This window comes from Equus asinus, unplaced genomic scaffold (assembly GCF_041296235.1).
Source record: "Equus asinus isolate D_3611 breed Donkey unplaced genomic scaffold, EquAss-T2T_v2 contig_803, whole genome shotgun sequence".
Lineage (NCBI taxonomy): Eukaryota > Metazoa > Chordata > Mammalia > Perissodactyla > Equidae > Equus > Equus asinus.
The window spans coordinates 1675522-1697307 of NW_027225520.1; the positions used below are offsets into that span (position 1 = coordinate 1675522).

The 21786-nt window shown below is 36.0% G+C and overlaps 1 pseudogene; it reads left to right on the forward strand.

The window, feature by feature from the left end:
• Positions 1–18587: 18587 nt before the first annotated feature.
• LOC139044341 (olfactory receptor 2T12-like) lies at positions 18588–19627 on the forward strand (annotated as a pseudogene).
• Positions 19628–21786: the final 2159 nt, after the last annotated feature.

Below are 21786 nucleotides of genomic sequence, written 5' to 3' on the forward strand. Positions count from 1 at the left end.
ATTTTCTATTGATCTATTTCATTGATGCCCAAAGATTTCTTTTTTGTGTATGAGACTTATTTACTGCATTAAAATTACATGAAGCACCACCCTCTGGTTACTTTATGACTTGGAGAATATTGTTCCTGTGGCTACAAGTTGAGTCTATCATTAATGTCTCCCTTGATCATCTTAAGAAGCTTATGGCTGACAATTATAGAGTTAAAAGGAAAATTACTACACTGACAGAATCTACTATGTGTAAATATGCCAATCTCAGGGTCTTAAATTTATTTTGCAAAAGTTACAGTTTAAGTATACTTTCAAAAAGTTTTATAGACAATAAGTGTAAGATCAATAAGCAAGTTGTTTGAGCCTCAGCTAACTCAATCCCAACAACTTTGTAGAACAGCTGTGAAAATGGAATTGAGTTCTGTATGATAAGCACGCAGTAGGTCCTCAAGAAGTGTCAATATTCTTTGTCTATTCTGTAACTGAACCATTGAGTGGCCGCTTGTCCAGAGAAATAAAGTGTCTTAATTAAGATCACACATATCACTCCATGGCTGCGCATCACTAAATTCTAACTCACTCGTGTTACCTCTTTTTACATTTTAACTTTACCCTTGGCTTTTCCAATTTGTTATGGAACTGTCTATTCTCTGTGCAACAGAAAATATTTCTCTAAGATAGGAAAACCATATCTCCCAAATATCTCTCTAGGTTAAAGCTAGCTCAAATCAACTTAAGTTAACAATATTACTATCACTCAACTTGTCTGAAGTTCTTCCTAATTTTGTATTGTGGGTGAGGAAGTAGATTTTTAATGACATCATTTTCTGCTAACAGTCCCTTGAATTATTTAAAATGTTTAAGCACCAAACTTTGCTGACATAGTCTCTTAGGCTATGCTACAAGATCATGTCACTCATCGATAGGCTCTGCATCAAACCACAACTCTCTTTCTGACATGAGAACATTTTCTTTACTTGCTAAAATTCACGAAAAGAAAATGCCTGAGGACACTTTGTAATATCCTTTCCTTTCTGTTCCTACTGCTCATCATTCTCTTTTAACATAAAACCTATGGCCACATTTAGGGTCCTGTTGTCCAGGACTTCTTGGAATCAGAAAACAACTTCACACCCTAGTGAAATATTTCTCCATTTGCATGTGCATTGCTTATTTAATATATTTCCTTTCCTATAACTTTGTTTCAATAAAGGCCAACTAAGACATTTCATACCTAATTCCCTCAGGTTCTAGTGTTGGAAGACAGTAAGCTGACTTGCTATATTCCGTATGCAGAACATTGCATCATCAAGTCTTAGATATTCCTCTTTACCCTTAATTGACCCTCAATGTCTATGGGGGTCAAAATCTTGGGCAACTCATTGGACTTTGCTTATTTGCAGATCCACTCAGTTCTGCACTTACATATAGCAAAGCAATCAATCCAATTAGTACCATTGAATTCTGTTGATCCCGAGAATTAAAACAAAAGGGATGAACTTGATTATTCCAGAATATGATTTTAGAGCTATAAGAGATGTCAGGTCATCATTACTGGAATTTTTTCAGTTTGAGAACTAATGTTAATCCTCTTTAATAGAGATTAAAGAAGTACTAAATAATAGCAGAACTAGTATCAGGGACAGTTTTCTGCCTATGTCCAGTGCGTTTTCAGAGGGAATTAATGGTGACTGTACTAAATTAAATTTTTCGCTGTCAAATATTTCCTTCTATTTGTATAGGGGTGAAACAATTGATCCTTGTACAATTTAATGCAGTCAGCTGCTCTACTGAAGTAGCAAGTTGACTCTTAGTGATAATGAAATAAAATGAGCATTTAGTCTCAGACAGAAGAGTCTAGCTCCCCACTGATTAAGAAGTCAATTGGGGAAAATTACTTAAGAGTCTAGCTTGTTGACAAGTCTTTGAAGTTGTTCTAAGGGATATTCTAAGAATCAAATGGGATGATATGTGTCAAATGCTTACATAGTGCCTACCACAGAGGAAGGGCTCCATAGATTTCAGCATCTTTTATCATCCTATTCAATCTACAGATTTGTAATTCAGCTAAATGTACATTTAAAATAAAAATTGGACACTCTGACCTGAGACTGAGCATCTCTTTCTGTTTGTGGAAATGTAACTTGCTCCTTTTTAAGGTGGAGGGGTGGCAGTATTATGGATAAGGGGTTGCAGAGTTGTGATCAATGAGAGAATCCAGAGTGAGATGAATTACTCTGAGATGATATCTCTATGGAGCCCAGGGATTTCAAATGAGCTGAGAGATTCCTCATAGTTATTTAAGGAATAACCAGTTTTTTGCTTGCCTGGAGTGAAGAAGACTTTCTGAGAAGATTTTGTGAGTACAGGGAAACTTAGTAACAACAGACTTTATTTGGGGGAATATAGTGGATGGTTGTGGAAGTCTGGGAGAACAGGGTAAAGAGACTACATGAAGCAGGGTACAGATTAGTATGAGATCGTTCTTATAAATAATTTATGGATGCCTACTCAGGGATTTGAGGAAAAATTATTAAAAATGGTGACTGTTTGGGATAGGCACAGATGGTGCATATATCCATGTGCTGTAAGTGCTCCACTCAGGAGAGCATCACTTTATAGAAGGGCCCAATAATGTGGTGGAAATGTTTCCTCCACCCAGGATATGCCAGCCCCTTTCTCCAGGCAACTTGGTGCTTACTTCATGGGCACCTTTACACAGTGACTATTGTGGTGGCTTGAGTGGAGTCAATACATGGTCTCAGTGAAATGAACTTGGCCTCACCAAGGCTGATTTGGTTAAGGCCCAATCTCCCAACAAAGTAAGCCAAAGCTAAGCTACTGTTATTGCAACATTCACTGAGGGGATGTGCCAGCTACCTGGAGTCAAGCTGATTATATTGAACTCTTCCATACTATGAGGGGCAGCAATTTTTTCTTCATAATATACGCACATATTTTAGCCTCTGTATTTGGTAGCCAATGTATTTGCCTTTCTGGATAATAGATCCCTCCAAGAACCTATACAATTCCATCACTCATGGACATATATAGTACCTTACCCGTGGAATCTTATAGTATATGATTTCTGGCCAGTAGGCAGGTTTTTATGGAAAAGAAAGTTGTCAACTGACTCATTCCCATGGAACCTCCTGGTTTTTATCACATGCACCGTGACCTAGGAATACCTGTCCTGACACAAGAGTGGAAATGCATGGTGAAAGCTCAGTCATATTTGTATTACACATATGATATATAGAATTGACTAGACTTTTTCATTTATTTTTTTAAATTTTTTCCACCTCAGTAGATAGACTTTATAACTAAAGAAACCTCAGAAACTCCAAGTTTTGTAGTCCACATTCTCTCACAATTCCATCTCAAAGTAATTGTTAGGACCTTGAACCTATGCCCACATGATGCCAGGAAGGACTCCCTCAGAAATATTCATCTCAAATTGAACATTGGAGAATAACAAACTGTGCAAAAATCACAGAGGGTGGAGTTCAGGTCCACAATGGATAATGGACAGGAAGACCCACAAGAGAAGAGATTCAGGGGATATTTCATGGGCTAAGGAAGAAAGCCAACACACTACCACCAGGGTAAAAATAAAGATTTAAACTATCCCACCTAGTATGAATTGATAATATGAACAAGTGGCCACTTTCTATCTCTCGTTCTACCCACTTCTGAGTGTGAATTTATACTGAAGTTCTCTTGTTATATATGCATTATTTTGTATTTGAATATTAGGATTTTAAAGCACTTCTTACTTAATTTAGGAATTTTACAACCTAAGGAGCTAAAAGTAGAGGTCTTCAAGAGGACTACACATCATCCAGACATCTAGATATTGAGAAGAATACAATAACTGATTGGACTTGGTGTTTCTTGTTATTTTGGGGAGGGGGTAGGTGTTTTCTATGAATGGGAAAAAGGATAGATATAGGTGTTGGACAGGCAAAGGTGTGCTTCATCCTAAGAGAGTTTGATCTCACCACTTTTTTCAAAGATTCTATTTAAACACTCATTTTATCATGAAAAACTGTTTTGAAGGTTTTCTTGTGTTTATGAAGCAGAGTATGTCAGAGACCGTTAGTTTCCTACCCTGTTTCTGTGCTATCCTTTTGATATTAACAGTAACACTATGCTTTGTGGATGACAATGGAACCAGGAAAAACACTACTTTCCCAGTCTCCTCAAAAATGTAAGTTCTCATTGAGATGATTTCTCTTTAAAAGGGCCTAATTCTTTTAATACTTACCTTGAGGAAATGCAGATCTGATGCCCATGGAAGCAGCTTCTTTATCAGGACAACAGAATAAGATCATGAATATTTCATAGACTTGCAACCACACATCCTTAAGCTGCTGGAAGAAGGAGAAATTGTAGTCTCAGGATTTCTTGCTACTTAAGTATAACGGATTCTCTAAGTGTTTCAGCCACTGCCTGCATTTTTGTTACTTGCTGCCAAATGCAGTACCTAAAAAAAAAACATTTCAATGATTTGAGCTTCCTTCAAAATTTATAACATACTTCTGGGAAAATTTATGTAAATTATTTGATTGATTCCAGTTTAATTCCTCCATGTAAGCTGTGGCTATGCAATTAACAAAAGAGGACTTAAATAGTCAAAGGAGCTGATGCTAAAGAGAATTCAGGAATCCTACAAATCTTTTGAAAGTGAAAATAAAGTCAGGAAAGAAAAGAAAACCTCAATAGCTTTACTGTTGTACAACTTGCTTTTATTCAACAAGTAATATATCAAGGTTTTTACATATAATTACATACAGTATTTCTAATTTTTAAAGAAATCTACATAGCGTTCTATTATATGAATGTGGAGTATACTAATTCATAAATATTATAGCCAGAAACTTACTGATAAAAACTTGGATTCCTTTTTATTATAAACAATTGTGCAATGTATAATTTTATACATATGGCCTTTCCCATAATGCAGGCATGTTTACAGGATAAACTAATATTTATTGTATTTCTCTTAGTTTTAAATAGGGGAAAATTGGTTCAAATTTCTGAAAAAATAGATTAAGAATATTGAATTGAAGTTTCTTGACTTGAATCTATTGGAATTTTGCCTGACATCAGGGGTGTACCAGATTGCTTACTACTGCCTATGCCCAAGTACCTAGATATATGGCCATTTTAGAGGAAAATATTTACAAACAGTGAACCTATGGCATGCAAAGCAGAGCAGGTGTGGTTTGCACTGATGGATGCTTTAAGAATGTAGAGGGAATCATGGCCTGGCAAATGCTTTTTTGTCCTTTAGAATCATATATTTTCATTGCTCTGCTCACAGTTGTCTCCTTAAAAGGTTCCAATCTCACTTTTTAAAAGGTTTGCCTGGCTTTACATTGTGTTGTGGCTTGGTTGATTCCACTATGACCTATGAGTCTCATCTCACTTTCTCACAATGACAAGACACTTAGGATTCAGGGATCCGACCTGCATCCTCTTGTCTGGAATGTTCCTTGTCAACACATCCTTATAGTCAGTATGTTTTCCTACTCTGAATTTATACCTAGAGACTGGAATGTAGTAGGGTCTGAAAAAAGACACCACCTGAATGACTAAATGAATGAATAGATGCACCACTCTGTCCTCATCACCACTGTCTGCTCCTCTCTAAATTCTCTTGCTAGTGTGTGTGAGTGTATGCAGTAGCAGCCCCTTCATAAAAGCAGTAGTTTGAAGATGATCTGAGCTCTACTAAATCGGAAGGAGGCGTATTCAATCAGAGGGTAGTAACGGGAGCACATTTACGTTATATGTCATAAGTTGAGCTGAGACTTCTATTAGCGACCTTTTCTGGCCACATTGAAAGTGGATTGATAGCCTTAAAGTGCATTCTAAAGACTTGATGCTCTGAGCTAATTCTTTCTCTGTTTTTCTTTATTAAAGATTGGCACCAGAGCTAACAACTGGTGCTAATCTTTTTTTCTTTCTTCCTTTTCTCCCCAAATCCTCCCCTTACATAGTTGCATATTTTAGTTGTGGGCCCTTCTAGTTGTGGCATGTGGGATGCCACCTCAGCATGGCCTGATGAGCGGTGCCATGTCTGCCCCCAGGATATGAACCGGTGAAACCCTGGGCCACCAAAGCGGAACGCCCGAACTTCACCACTAGGCCACGAGGCTGGCCCTGAGCTAATGCTTAATTAAACGAAAATGAGTGATTCCTTGACAGACTTTAACAGGTGCTTCTGCATGATTTTTTAAAGCCATATTGTTTCTTAAGCTTTGGATCTCAATTTAGTCATGTTTAATCTAAAATCTTCAATGAACAATAATGAAGAAAACATTGTGTCAAAGGTTAGCTTTCCTTATTTTTAATTAAATGTCTTAATCATGGAACAGATGTCAGAATTCTCCCAAGAGATTACTAAAATCCTAACAGCGAGTCTTATACAAAGGTATAAATCAGATTTGTTCTTGGACCTGTAATGGTTAATGTTATGTGTCAACTTGATTGGGCTGTCCACATAAATGATAAAAATTCAATCTATAAATCAAAATTGGGGTGAGTTTATTATATGAGCCAATCTGAGGACTGTATAGCCCAAAAGAATGGCATTCACCAAGGAAGGAAGCACTCCAAAGAAGCAAGGAGGACAGCATGGTTATATAGCATATTCGAACAAGGAACACAGGGCAGGGATATCTCCTTTTACTACAGTTGCAAGATGCTTTACTAGCACAGCAGGTCAGTGGCCACAAGATAAACACAGTAGGTCAGTTTGACCCTTAGTTTCTAGGAAGAAATGCTTATATTTAAAGAAATGCTGATATGGGAGAGAGCATACACCCGTATTTTTAAAGGCACCATTCTTTGCTTTGCAATATTGTAAAAGTTTAAAGCGTATGTACAATGCATGTTTGGCAGCCCACGTGAGGCCTTTCTGGGAAAACACGGTCAGGCTGACTTAGTTTTAAACCAAATGGCTTCCTCATATACCTCAATATTAATTTATCTTGTCATTTATTCATCAGGGCCAAGATATTTGGTCAATATTATTCTGAGTGTGTTTCTGGAAGAAATTAATATTTCAGTCTGTAGTCTGAGTAAAACCTAGTGCCTTCCCTAATCTGGGTAAGTCTCATCCAATCAGCTGAAGGCCCGAATGAAAACAAAAGGCTGCATAAGAGAGAATTTCTTCTGCCTGACTGCTTTGAAGCTGGGACATCATTTTTTCCTGCCTTCCAGACTCAAACTGAAAAATCAGCTCTGCCTGGGTCTTCCACCTGCCAGCTTTCTGACTGGAACCACAGCAGCGTCTCTCCTGGGTCTCAGCTTGCCTCCTGCAGATCCTGGGCCTTTTCAGCCTCCATCACTGTGTGAGCCAATTCCTTGAAATAAATAATAAATCGTGTATATGTATATATATACTCCACTAAGTAGATATATGCACACATATACCCACAGCCTATGGATGGAAACTCTGACTAACTCAGGCCGATATGTTTTCTTTTGCTCAGCCAGGGACATCTCGTTTCCTTGTATTTTAACGAGTACTGAAATCTTGAATCAAAAATAGTATTCATATAGTGTTTTATTTCTCTATTTTTGACTCCCAATTTTCAGGTACGGACATAAAATTTCAATGTTTGTCTTAATTTATATTAAAAGTGTTATATAATTTATAAAATACATATAAATGTTTCACAACTTCAAGTTTGCCATGAGACGGTGGCAATATCACTGTGCTCATTTCTGGGCTTGTAGTAAGAATTACTGTATCTATCATGTTACACAGCCAGGAATCTGACTCCTGTTTTATAGCGGTTTTTTTTTTTTTTGAACATCATCAAAGAAAGACATCACTGTGCAATTTCTATACCTTAGATAAACACATGCCATAAGGTATCTAATCTAATTTATCTTTATTTTCTGTTTCATATAAATCAATTTTTAACAAATATTTCTGATTAAATTTTAATTTCAAATGAAATGCCTAGTAAAATTACAGTCTATTTCCACTTTATCTTTTCCAAATGAATTATTTTAATAGTTTTAAAAAAAGAAGCCATAAAATTTACCATCTTCAATTAGAAGTTACAACTTCCAATGCAAAATACAGGCATACCACCCAAAGATACCAGAAGTGAATTCTCTCAACCATCAATTAGCGGAAATCTGTTGAAAAGCACTATTTATGTTCTTACTCCTTAAAAACAATGTTTGGATAGAAACTTCCACTAAACACCTGCAGGACAGTGAGCCCCAGCAGAGCAGACACTTGGCCTCAGACAGCACAGGTATGAATCAAGGGTCCATCTGTTAGCAAGGGGAAGATTTCAGAATAAGTACTTACAAACCTCGTTGTGCCTCAGTTCCTACAGCTGCAGAATGAGAACCATACCCATAACAGTACTTACTCATATGGTTGGTATAATGTTTTAAATGTCTTAAAGCTTCTAAAGCCCTTAGAAGTTATATAGTAAATGTGAAATGTTAGCATAATTCCAAGGGATCCTCATTATTTGTGGAATTTTACTCAGTTTTTTACTTGATTTCCCTTGGCCTTTGTGTAAATTCAACTTGGAGAGGTGCTTAGAGGTGTATTTATTTATTCTTTCCATTTAGTTTTGGAAGCATCTTCTTACATACTAAAGCTTCCTTTCTTTACTACGTTACAATAAGACACTTCAGGAAGGCTATACAAATATTCCTATAATAAAGCTTGTGATCAAAAGTCTACAGAAACCTACAGTCCTCATGGACAAAGGCTTGCCATCAGTTATTTTGTGAGTTTGATTAAGTCATTTAACCTTCAACATCTCAGTTCAGATTTTCTTATCTTGACGAAGAACTAATTGTTCACTCCAAATATAAGTATGAACATCCTGGATTCTACATATTCAAATGTTTTGCAGACTAATCTTACAGGTTTTTTCTGCAATTTCAATGACAACAACCTGAAACAATTCCCCACTCTTTACCCAGTTTCACACAGATGCCCACAGAACCACAGCATGACATCAGTATCATTCAAATCAGAATGTACCTTTATAGATGGGAAGTGCATAATGCATGCTGACATTGTTGATAATGAAAATAATAAAATAATGGAAACTAGAGTGGTTTAAATATGTATTAAAATGGCATACATATGTTCACATATTTCAAAAATGCAAAATAATTCTGCCCTTTCTTTAACATATAAAAGAAAATGTTCAAAAAGCCAATGGCTACAAATAATAAACGATATGAGTCCTCACATTAAGAAATTACAATATATTTTATCCCAAGAATGTAAGGTAAAAATAATCGAAGCCAAGGTATATTTGATTGAAGCTGTGCTACATGAGCACAAAGGAAACACTCTTCAAATGACCAGAGACTAAAGACAGACATAATTTACATTAAAAAAAGAGAATAAACTTCAAAAACTTTTAGATAAAATGAGTCATTAAATATTGAAAGTTTCCATAAACTCTCCTTAATAAGAGAAACAAGAAAATAATATCTGCTATCTTCACTTCTATTCACATTTGCATTTCAGTTTAAATCTAACCCAAAAGCAAAAAGAGGAGAAAAATTGTACAAAGACTAGAAGTCAGTATGCATTATTATTGAAGAACATAATAGTATAAATTGAAATCCTAAAGGGAATAAAAATAAATTTATGTAAAATAAGAAGACATAAATCTTTTAGATAAATTTTCAAATTCCCTAACTGAACAAAAGTTTCAGAAAATTTACTTGAAAATGATAAAAAATAAGAACAAAGCACTATACTCTAATTGAATTCATAGTAAATTTTAGGAGACATTAGAGGAGATAATCTCATAGTCACAGAGAAAAGATTGAATTTTTAGAAGATAGAAGCTCAAACCACAAAAGAAACAATTGAGAAATGCATTTTTATTAATAATTTTACCTTGTCAAAAAGCAGTGCAAAGATTATGACATGAAAGCCGTAGTTACATTCCCACCACCGATGCACAAGACTTGGTTCCCTTTTCTCCACATCTTTGCCAGCATTTGTTATCTTTTATTTTTTGATGCTAGCCATTCTAACCGCTGTGAGGTGATATCTCACTGTGATTTTGATGTTTATTTCCCTGATGATTAGTAAACGTTGAGCACCTTTTCATATACCCATTGGCTACTTTTATGTCTTCTTTGGAAAATTGTCTATCCAAGTCCTCGATCAATGTTTTAATTGGTTTGTATGTTTTTCTGCCATTGAATTGTCTGAGTTCCTTATATATTTGTATATCAATTCCTATCAGATATATGCAAACAGTTTCACCCAACCTATAGGTTGCTTATCCATTTTCTTGATTTCTTACTTTGCTGTGCAGAAATTCTTTAGTTTGATGAAGTCATACTTGTCTATTTTTGCTTTTGTAGCCTAATCTTTTGGTGTGATATCCAAAAAGTCAAGCTCAGACCAATATCAAGGAGTCATTCTCCTCATGTTTTCTTCTACAAATTTATAGTTAAGGTCTAATATTTAAATATTTACTCCACTTTTAGTTGATTTTTTGTATGGTGTAAGATAAGATTTAAATTTAATTCTTTTGCATCTGGATATCCAGTTTTCCCAACACCATATATTGAAGAAACTATCCTTTCCCCATTGTGTGTTCTTGGTGCCCTGTGGAAATTTAAGTTGACCATTTATGCTTTGGTTTATTCTTGGCGTCTCTACTTTGTTTTAATAGTCTATGTATCTGTTTTTATTCCAGTACCATCCTGTTTTTATTAATATAACATTGTAATACAATTTAAATCAGAAAATGTGATGCCTCCAACTCGCTTCTTATTTCTCAAGCTTATTTTAGCTATTCAGGATCTTTTGTGTTTCCATATGAAGTTGAGAATTGGTATAGCCACTACAGAAAACAGTATGAAACTTTCTCAAAAATTGAAAAATAGGATTACCAGATGGTCCTGCACTCTTTATTTCTGGGTACATAACCAAAGTAAAAAATCAACACCTCAAAGAGATATCCATATTCCCATGTTTATTGCAGCGTTATTCCCAATAGCCAAGGTTGGCAACAAACTAAAGCCTGTTGACAAATGAAGGGATAAAGAAATTTTGAGATATATATCTCCATCATTTAAATAGAAGGAGATCCTTCCATTTGCAACAACAGGGATAAACTTGGAGGACATTATGCTAAGTGAAATTAACCAGACGCAGAAAAACAAAGCTTAAATAATTCATGCAGATGTGGAATTTTAAAAAGTTAAATACATAGAATGGTGGTTACTAGTGGTGGGAAGTTGGGGGAAACGGGGAAATGTTGGTCAAAGGGTATAAAATTGCTGTTATGTAGGATAAATAACTCTAGATAGCTAATGCAAGGTATGATGATTATAGTCAATAATACTGTATTCAATACTGGAAACTTGCTAAAAGAGTAGATTTCAGATGCTCTCAGCTCACAAAAAGTGGTAACTATAAAAAAATTTTAACTATGTGAGGAGATGATATCTTAATTAGATAATCATAGTCATTTCACTATGTATATGTATATAAAAGCATCTTTTACATCTGAAAAGTATATAATTTTTATTAAACAATTAAAAACAAACTTAAAACAATAAATAACCATCATAACCTAGGAAAAAATAGGTAGCATTTGTAATTAATAAATGATCAGCATATAAGGAATACTTACGAATAAATAGTCTCAAATCTCAGAAGAAAAAATGGGTAAATGGCAAGAATAGTTTAAAATAAAAGAAACCATGATTTTCAATTGAGTGAATGAAATGATATTTAACCTCATTAGAAATCCAGCAAATGCAAGTTATATGTAAAATATGATTTCCTCCATGGTCAAGAGATTCGTAAAACTGGAAGTTTGTCAATTTCAAGCTTTGGAACGGATATAAAACAATACATAATTTCATACACCTCACATAACTTGTTTACTTTTAGATGGATAAACGCTAAAATTAGAGATTCTCAATCCTCCAGATGTATCTGTGAGCACCGGTACTCACAGTGCTTTCTGTTGACAGTTTGGAGCATCTTATATGTGTGTTGTGTTTGGCAGCAAAGACCACTGACCATTAATGTTTCCCTCTCACTTTTATCCATTGACACAGCCAAGGGCCACTCAACCATCTTTGAGCACCCTCAAAGGAGTGTGCTCACACCTAAATGTAAGTTATTTCATGGGTCACTGGTCCCTTAATTACTTAATTTTTTCCCTGTCTGTGTTTTGACATCTGCTTATTCGGTCAGTGGGTCATCTTGTTTTGGAGAGCTCATGTAGGTTGCCTACAGGCTGTCAACAGATCTTAGAAGAGTATTTTTCCTGTGCCTCATCTTTCCTTTCGTCTCGTTCAGGCCAATTTCAGCTTTTAAGACCAAGTTCTCACCATGCTTTCCCAGTTGGGTTCAGACAATGAACAGGTCAAAATGTCTTCATGTATTGCCCGCTCTGGGGTCCGGCAACCTTAACCAGCAAACCGCATTCTTTGACGTTGCTAACTCAATTTCCAGTGCTTTTCAGATGTTGGTTGTATTCTACACAGTGGTGTCTCATGTTCCAAATGTTTTTTCTGACACCTGAGGTGAAAGAGGGTCAGATGGTACCAGGGTTCCATATGAGGAATATGGGAAAGTGAGTTGTATGCTTACAAGGCCTATGTAATAGTTCCTTACTCTCTTACCAGATTCCCTTTGATGTGATCAAATTTGAGACATAATCAGATGAATCTTGTGCAAAAGTTTGATTTTCACAAAGTCAAATACGTAATGCTCACAAAAATAGGAAATAAATGAATGTCTATTCAAAGTTTGTTTAACTTATCCAAGCGGGGAAAAAGAAGGTGTCAGAAGTGGTGCAAAGAGCATTTGAGTTTAACAGGGCTTTTTATAGACCTGTGAGAAGACCACACTGAAATAAACACTATTTTTTATTTTTACTTCTGTTTTTTGTTTTACAACATAGAAATAATTGGTCTTTGTCTTAGGTTCCTGGCACAGAACTCCTAAAAACCTTGGAATTTCCAGAGTGGAAGTGGGATAGGGCTGCTTTTGGTTCTGATGAGGAGACTCTTGGTGGGCCCCTAGATAGCTTGAGGATGGGAGCCGGTAGCCAGAACACCAAGCCGTGATTGGAAGTTTGGAACCTTTAGTTCCATTCCCCAATCTCTAGGGAAGAGAGAAAGACTGGAAATTTACTTAATCACCAATAGCTATCAGCATGCCTATGTAACTAAACCTCCACAAAACTCCTCAAAGACAGGATTCAGAGAGCTTCTGAGCTCACAAACACATACCAGGAGGACAGTGCAACTCAATTGCACAGGGATAGAAGCTCCTGCACTCAAGACCCTCCTGAAACTCACCCATGGACCACTTTATTTGACTGTACATTTTTATCCTTTATAATAAGCTGTAATCATTATAATAGCGTTGCTCTGCTTTTTGTAAGTCACTCTAGAAAATTATAGAACCCGAGGAAGGGGTCATGGGAACACTTTGTAGCCAAGTTGGACAGAAGGGTGGGTTACCAGAAAACCTGATACTTGTGACTAGCAACTAACGGAGGCAGTCTTGTGCGAGTGAGCCCTTAAGTCTGTGGAGTCTGTACAGACTCCAGGTAGTATCAGAATTTACTAAATTGTAGGCTATCCAGTTGATGTCAGAATGTTGGAAAAGTGGTATTGGAAAAGGCACCACACATTTGGCGTCAGGAGATGAAAATCTTCTCATTGCTTGAGTTTTTGTTTTTACCTATGTAAAATTGGTTGATTTCTTATTTCATTACTGGACATAAATTATTTGCGTCTGTACTGGACACATTACAGATACATTGCATACATTGCATACACATTAATCTGCAGTGTCACAGATTCTGGGCCCTGATTATTAGTAAATAGTAAGTCAAACACAGTTGTTTTCACCCCGAGAACTAAATAATCTTTGAGCCGTCCTGTTATACAACGTCCATGTATAACATTAAAAGGGCAGACTTCTCTCTCTTTGCTTATTTTCTTTTTTAGATAATATTTCATAACACTTGGGCCAGAATCAACATAAGCCCTGCTTTCAACATGCATTTTTTCCCCATTGGAAACAATCGATGAGGATAACAATGAATATTGATACATGATTTACAAAGGGCCAGATATTCTTCCAAGTAATTTACAAATATTTTGTTTAATCTTTCTAATAATCCTACAGACTAAGCAATGTTATTATGCATATTTTACAGAAGAGGAGCATGAAGCTCACTCATAATGCTAATCCAAGACCAGGAAATGCATAAGAAATAGAAAAAGGATTTAAAAAAACACACAAAATTGGAAATCAATGGGTTTAGAGGCTATCAAAGCAATGGAGACCAGTTAAGGATAGAGGAGTCAAAATTCAACTTTACATGACTAATTTAAGGACACAGTTCTCAACGTGTAACTAAGGCTCCCTTTGAGTGATTCAAATGTTCCCTAAAGTTTTAGAACCACAAATATGAGGTGATTTAAACATAAATTCCTCTACTCTGCTACCTCAGGACAGTTAAATATAGGTATGTTGTTTAAAAATGTTAACACTGCATTCTGGTCGAATGCAGACGTTCATAGATCAAATGGCTGTTTTAAAGATGAAATATATGTAAAATGCTGAGCATATTTGCCAGCATGTAGAAATGCTTGATAAATGAAATCTATTATTATTCTCATCAAACAGAAAAAGGAACAATCTATATTTCAGGCAATTAAGGCACATTTGTTCAGTTCAAGGAGTGGAGCTCCTGTTTTCGCCTTTGAAAAGTCCTTGCACTCGCTGTCGTCCTCACAGTTCCACCTCTCTTCACCTTCCCATTCAGGGTTATTTTGCCTTTAGTAAAACCTGGGTGTTTAATTAGTTCATTGCACCACTTACTCTTGAGAAACCGTTAAATCTGTGTTCCCCTGAAAAAGGTGACTTGCCTTCGAAGGTGTCGTTGCCCCGGGGAAGGTCTTGTGTTGTGTACGAAACTTTAAGCGGTCACGTAGGACTTCCAAATAAGTATGGCCTGAGGCCAGGAGGAGGAAGAGGTACCCTCAACACTGATGTAAGCAAAGATTTGTAGTCAACCTATTAGAAAGATCCACTACCACGTCCATGTCTCAGGGATTCTGACTGTCTACCATAGAGGTGAGTCTAATTTGAGAATTATTTTCCCTTTATATTAGTAAGTAATTTCAGGTGATTCATATTTATGAAGTGTTTAGTATGCCACATCTGAATTTTGAGTTGCAGAGTAAACTTTGTAAGACTTTATTCACAAATGATACAAAATAAAAGTCTCCCCATTGTCCACATATATTCTGAAGACGTAAGTTGTGGGCTGGTCCACCCAAAACCAGTAGGCTAATAGATCTTCTTGAATAAGCAATCAATTCATTCAAATTACTGAGCTCATGATAGTGGATTGTTTCAATGAACTGTGTGGCTGTTTCAAGAAATTAACCATGTTATATCAATATCTTCTGGACATAGAGGCACTTTCTTTGTTGAGGGCAGAATGGCAGAAGGAAGAGAAAAGGAGATTGTGGAAGGAAACTCCAACAGTTTATGACGATGATCTCTACTAGAGCTTACAAGTCAGTGCAATGTGGAGAAGGAGACTGTAATCAATTTCCCTACGAGCTTCAGAAAGGGCGTGATTTTGGGATTAATAGACACAGAATTCCTCAAACATTCTCTAAATAAAGGGCCTAGAATAAATAAGAGAAATTCTGGGGGCAAACTATTTTGTTACTTTAAGAATAATGAAGAACAGTTTCCTTTTCTTTCTCTGAAGGATGTGTACATGTATACCTGGAAAACTATCCATAACCTATTCCTGGAGGGGAAGTATTTCTCTCACTTCACGAAAATATATACGCACATTTAAAAAAAAGACTGCACTCAATTTCAGTCACCTTATTTAATAGCCTAACATTAATTTGGTCCACAATTCATGTAAAGAAGAAATACTTATAATATTCTCATAATTTGCTGAGTTAATATGGACTTTTAGTTAAAGGCTAAATGTTTCACTTAGCAAGTGAATGCATTTATATATCCATAAAGCCAATAAATTCTTTATTAAAAATTCTTTGTATGATATTTAGTGAAAAAGATCAAGCTGCATTAGTTATGTACAAGAAATTAAGTAATACCTTTATATTGACCTTCCTATTAAATTATCTATTATAGTATGTTGCAAAGCCTAATTTACTAAAATACCATACATCACAATTTTTCACAATAGAGGAAGATATTACAGAGTTACTTATTTATTTACTACACTTTTGTTTTAAAGAGTCATGGTTCCAAATTTATTATTTATTTAGACACACACGTGCGTGTGTGTGTGTGTCCATGTGTGTATCTCTCTATCATCTATCTATTTCATCTTCACATTTCCAGAGCATTCAGTTAAATGATCAAATTGACATTTTGTGCCATGGCTTTCTAGCTATTGTTTATGTGGGAAAAATAGCAACTAATGATATAGACCAACAAATAAAATTGAAATTAATAATTTTGTTTCAATGTGCAAAATGACTTTGGAAATTACTTCAAAATTCATTCATGCACAAAATATCTTAATTATTTTAGTAATCTGTTAAGAAGCTTTGTAATTTAAAACATATAAATGCAGCAAGGTTAAGTAACTGACTCCTCATCACATATATAGAAAATGATTCTCAAACCAGGAGTTCTGTATCTTGAGCCCAGAGTTCTTTATCCATACATCCCCACATCAATATGATCAGTCTGAGGGTGGTTTAAAGTTATAATGGAGGCTGAGAGAGCCTGCAGGCAAGGAATCACGGTCTGTGGCTATAAGAGGAGAAAGATATCTTAAATAGTGTACAAAACAAGGAGCTGAATGCACTAGATAGGAGGTAGTGCAAATCACTAAGGCTTGGCAAGGCCTCGATTAGGTAGACTGCTTATGTGTCTGGTATCAGTGGTTAAACAAGCCATCGCAAAGGTGCTGGTGTTCCTGTGTGTTGTTGTATCCGTTCAAACGTGAATGCTGACGTGGTGGAGGTAGCACTTTAATGAGCCATTAGCACTGACTTTCCATAGGTCTCTTAAAGAGACTGCCTATGTGTTAAATGGCTCTGCAAGACATGGGCTCTGTCTGCCGCCTAATTTTTATAGTATTAGAGTATTCACAAAATCAAACCCTTCGGGTTATAAAGCATCATCACTATCTCTGTCTCTGTAGTAAACAATTACCAATCAATTACCAGACAATTCCAGAAAACAGGCTCAGAGGGTATTGTGTCTCTAAGGCTTCGGATGAAATATTTTTGGACTGTCCATGTCAGAAATAAAGAGGTCTGCAAACCTGTCCATAAACAAAATTGGCAAATTTGTGCATTTTTCTGCTAATAAAAGAGGAGAGTTGGCTCCATGCACCTATATGCTCTTCTGCTCTTCATGAATTTACAAGTTTTGTTCTTAGTATGGAGTTTAAACAATGTCAAACACTAAAAAATCTTACTTATGTTCAGTGTATAGCAGCTCTCAATCTGTGAACCCTTCCTCATAAAGCCATGCTCATTTCTGTGGGCTCAGTCATTTTGTTTGTGTCTCCAAAGAAAATAGATCTGTTTTGTTAAATATTAAACAACCATCCTCAGAAGATAGGCCAAATATGTAATTTAAGCATTTTTAAAATATTTTTCCTCTCAGATATATTTATACTTCACCTGTGACTAATAATTATGCTTCATGTAATATGGTTGTTTTAAAACTGCTTCCTTTTCTTTTTAATCACCTTACTCGTTGTTATAGTTATTGCTATGCTCTCCAAGCATTTACTCTCATCAAAGGTCCTCTCATGCTTGCCTTTCATACTCACCTGATCGTTGCAAGCCTCCATGACGGTACATTGTGTCGTGAAACGATGCGTAGGGCATGGCTCCAAGTCCTAGTAAGCTGGGGAAAGAAATGTGCATTTTATTCCAAGTGTGATGGAAACAGACTGAAGGTTTCAGAGCAGAGAGTGATGAACTAGCATAGCCGCACTTTAAAATCAGGTAATAAAAATAGTTATTTAATGAGAGGAAGTAACATTTTCATCAATTATTGGGGATATTATGTTCCTTCAGTGGGGAAACTTTGTTATACTCATCTGTTCCCTTCTGTGGCCCTTGTAACCCACAGTGAAATAGCTGTAATTTTTTGTTTCTTAAAAAAATAACTAATTTGAGTATGTTAAAATTTCCAAAATTTGAAAAGAATTCATCTAAGACTCAAAGAAATATAAATAGCAAATGTTTAAATAAGTGTTTATTTTCTAACTTGGTTAAATTTTGGTTTCAGTACACATAAGAAAAGCACAATAATAATAATTATTAAATAATATAAAAAACAGCCAAATTAACTACTTACAATTCTATAATCTTTGAAAGCTTTTTTCTACTTTTGATTCATTTTGATCTATTATACCAACCAACCAATATATCATTGTGTGAAATACATAGACTAACGTTATTTAAAACAGTGAAAGGCTGAGTTACAGAGAAGTGGAATAACAGGTCAAGCAGAACCATCTTAACTGGGATGTAGGGCTTTGAGTCAGGACCTTGGATTCCATATCCAGCACATGTGCAGAAGTTATGAAGCCAAACTAAGGTTTGTAGATGATGAAAGTCCCTTCCTTCTCTATTTTTCCATTTGCAGAATCACACCAGAAGAAATCGTGGAGAAGAGAAACACAACATCAGACTTCATTCTTCTAGGACTCTTTAAACATACAAGACCCCACCTCTTTCTCTTCATGGTGGTGCTGACAACGGCCATTGCTTCTCTTATGGGCAATGTCGTCATGCTTCTCCTGATTTACTGGGACCCCCGGCTCCACACACCCATGCATTTCCTACTGAGCCAACTCTCCCTCATGGATGTGATGCTGGTTGCCACGATCATTTCCAAAATGGCTGCTGACTACTTGACTGGCAAGAAGTCCATCTCCCCTGCTGGTTGTGTGCTGCGGCTCTTTTTTCACTCACACTGGGTGGCGGCGAGAGTTTCCTTTTAGAGCCATGTCCTATGACCGCTACGTGGCTGTTTGCCATCCACTGAGATATCCTGTCCTCATGAGCCAGCAATTATGCCTGAGAATGACTTTGGGGTCTTGGTTCCTGGGGGCAGCTGATGGGCTCATGCAGGCTGCTGCTACCCTGAGCTTCCCATTTTGCGGTGCACGTGAGATCGACCATTTGTTCTGTGAGGCCCCCATGCTGGTGCGTTTGGCTTCTGCTGACACATCAGTCTTCGAAAATGTAATGTACATCTGCTGTGTGTTAATGCTTCTGGTCCCCTTTTCCCTCATCCTGACCTCCTACAGTTTTATCGTCGCAGCTGTTCTCCAGATGCATTCTAGAGAAGCCTGCAAGAAGGCTTTTGTCACCTGCTCCTCACATTTGGCTGTGGTGGGACTCTTTAATGGAGCTGCCATTTCCACCTACATGAGACCCAAATCCTACAGGTCAGCTGACCTTGATAAGGTCGTGTCAGCATGCTACACTGTCTTCACCCCTGTGCTGAACCCCCTCATCTACAGTCTGAGGAACAGCGAGGTCAAGGGGGCCCTGAGAAAGGTGGCTGGGGAAATGTGTAAATTTAAAATGACAGCAAACTTAGTCTCATTCTTCAAATTATTCAATGCTAAACGAGTCTAATTTCCTGAAGTCGTTAACATTTAAACATATGGTAATTCTCTCTCCTTTAATAAGGCTTGAAGAGAAAGTTAAATTCTTTGATCAGTATAATAGGAAGTTGTTAAGAATTACGTGAGACTACCATACTAAGAGAGGCTATTTTTTGAGCACTTACTATTTGCTATGCTCCACACCAAGCAATTTTTATACATTACTTTGCATCCTATTAACAACTATATGATATAAGTACTTTGACACCCATCTTCTAAGTGAGAAAATGGAGGCATGGGAAACTAATATTGTTCTCAGTATCACGCAGCAAATAAGTGTTAAAATGTGACTCCCAAACTTGTCCTTTAAGTTGGTATATTGATTTCTGTCCAGGAATTTATTTTAAACACTATGTTCTATGTCTTTGATCTGTGCATGTTATATTTTCACTGTTTTTGTAAGCAGTCTTTCACAATCTGTTTTATCTGGATCTTGAAGGCAAGCCATTTTAATTCATGTAACTTTTTGTTTAAGTAATGTATATCTTTCCCCAGGCTCTAGTTGTAATTGCAATGGCCAATCTGTTTTAAAGTACACCATGACTAAATTCTCTCTTGAAATTAATTGTGTCCATGATGCTTAAATGTTATGTTGATTCATGATGCTCATGGGGTCCATGGATATGAATTCAGACACATAAACATGCTTAGTCTTAATAGAACACATGATGATAGTGAGTGAGCAAACCTGAGTAAGTCAGCCGTCTGTTATGTGGATCACCTCACATCTGCAAATGTCCAGATAACTAGAATTATTTATCATGCAAAATATGGGCACCAAAAATAACAATACATTTCAGGGAAATAATATAGACCTGTTATCTGATGACAGTTAAATTAAATATGAAATCAAAATTAAAAAGAAAATTTCAAAATAGTTTTGGAAATTCTATGTCTGTCTCTTTATTTTTTTGATTGTTTTTCAGAGATTTTACCCTTAGCTTCTAAATAAATGTTTCTGTAGAAAATTCTCAAAAGGCACTACTGATGTGTTTTCCATCGATGTCTAAAAACAGAGGAACATCATGCAGAAGCTGTATGTGCAAAATCAGGAACAGTAAGAAAACTTGAAGTGGGGAGTTACCTTGAACATATCATCTTCAAGGCATTATTTACTTACAGCTGATACAGTTTTTAGTTAATGCAGTTAATACAAATCTCAAGCATACAGGTTACAAATTTTACCTATATATATGCTTATGTAACTACAACAAAGATCAAGATTTAGAATATTTCATATTTCTAGTACTCTTGGAGTCTTCCTTTTGCTTTTTCCTAATCAAAAACTCCAAGAAGCTAATCATTATTTGAACATATAATTAATTTTGCCATGCTTCTTTCACTCAATACTATATTTTGGAGATTCATCCATATTGCTTTTTGAGATTCCACATGTAAGTGAGATCATATAGTATTTTTCTTACTCTGATTTTCCATTTAGCATAGTACCTACAAAGTCAATCTGTGTGTCACAAATGCCTGGGTTTCCTTCTTTATTGTGGCTTAGTAATATTCCATTGTGTGTGTGTGTGTGTGTGTGTGTGTATACACACACATATACTTAATACATATATACATATGAAACAAGTTGTTTGCAGGTGTTTTCTATTGTGAATAATGCTACAATGAACATGGATGTACAGATATCTCTTTGAGATTCTGATTTCATTTTATTTGGCTATATACCCATAAGTTGGGTTGTTGGATCATATGGTAGTTCTATTTTTAATTATTTGAAGAATCTCCATACAGTTTTCCATAGAAGCTATACCAATTTACATTACCAACAACAGTGCACAAGACTCCCTTTTCTTCACACCCTCAGCAACATTGTTATCTCTGGTCTTTTTCATGATTGTCATTCTTACGGATGTGAGGTGAACCCATTGTGGTTTTGATATGCTTTTCCCTGGTGATTAGTGACATTAAGCATCTTCTCATGTATTTTTTGGTCATCTGTAAGTCTTTATTGGAATAATGTCTATCCAGGTCCTTTGTCCATTTTTTCAACCAGGTTGTTTGTATTTTTGCTATTAAGTTGTAGGAGTTCCATATGCATTTTGGATATTAACCTCTCATCACATAATTTGAA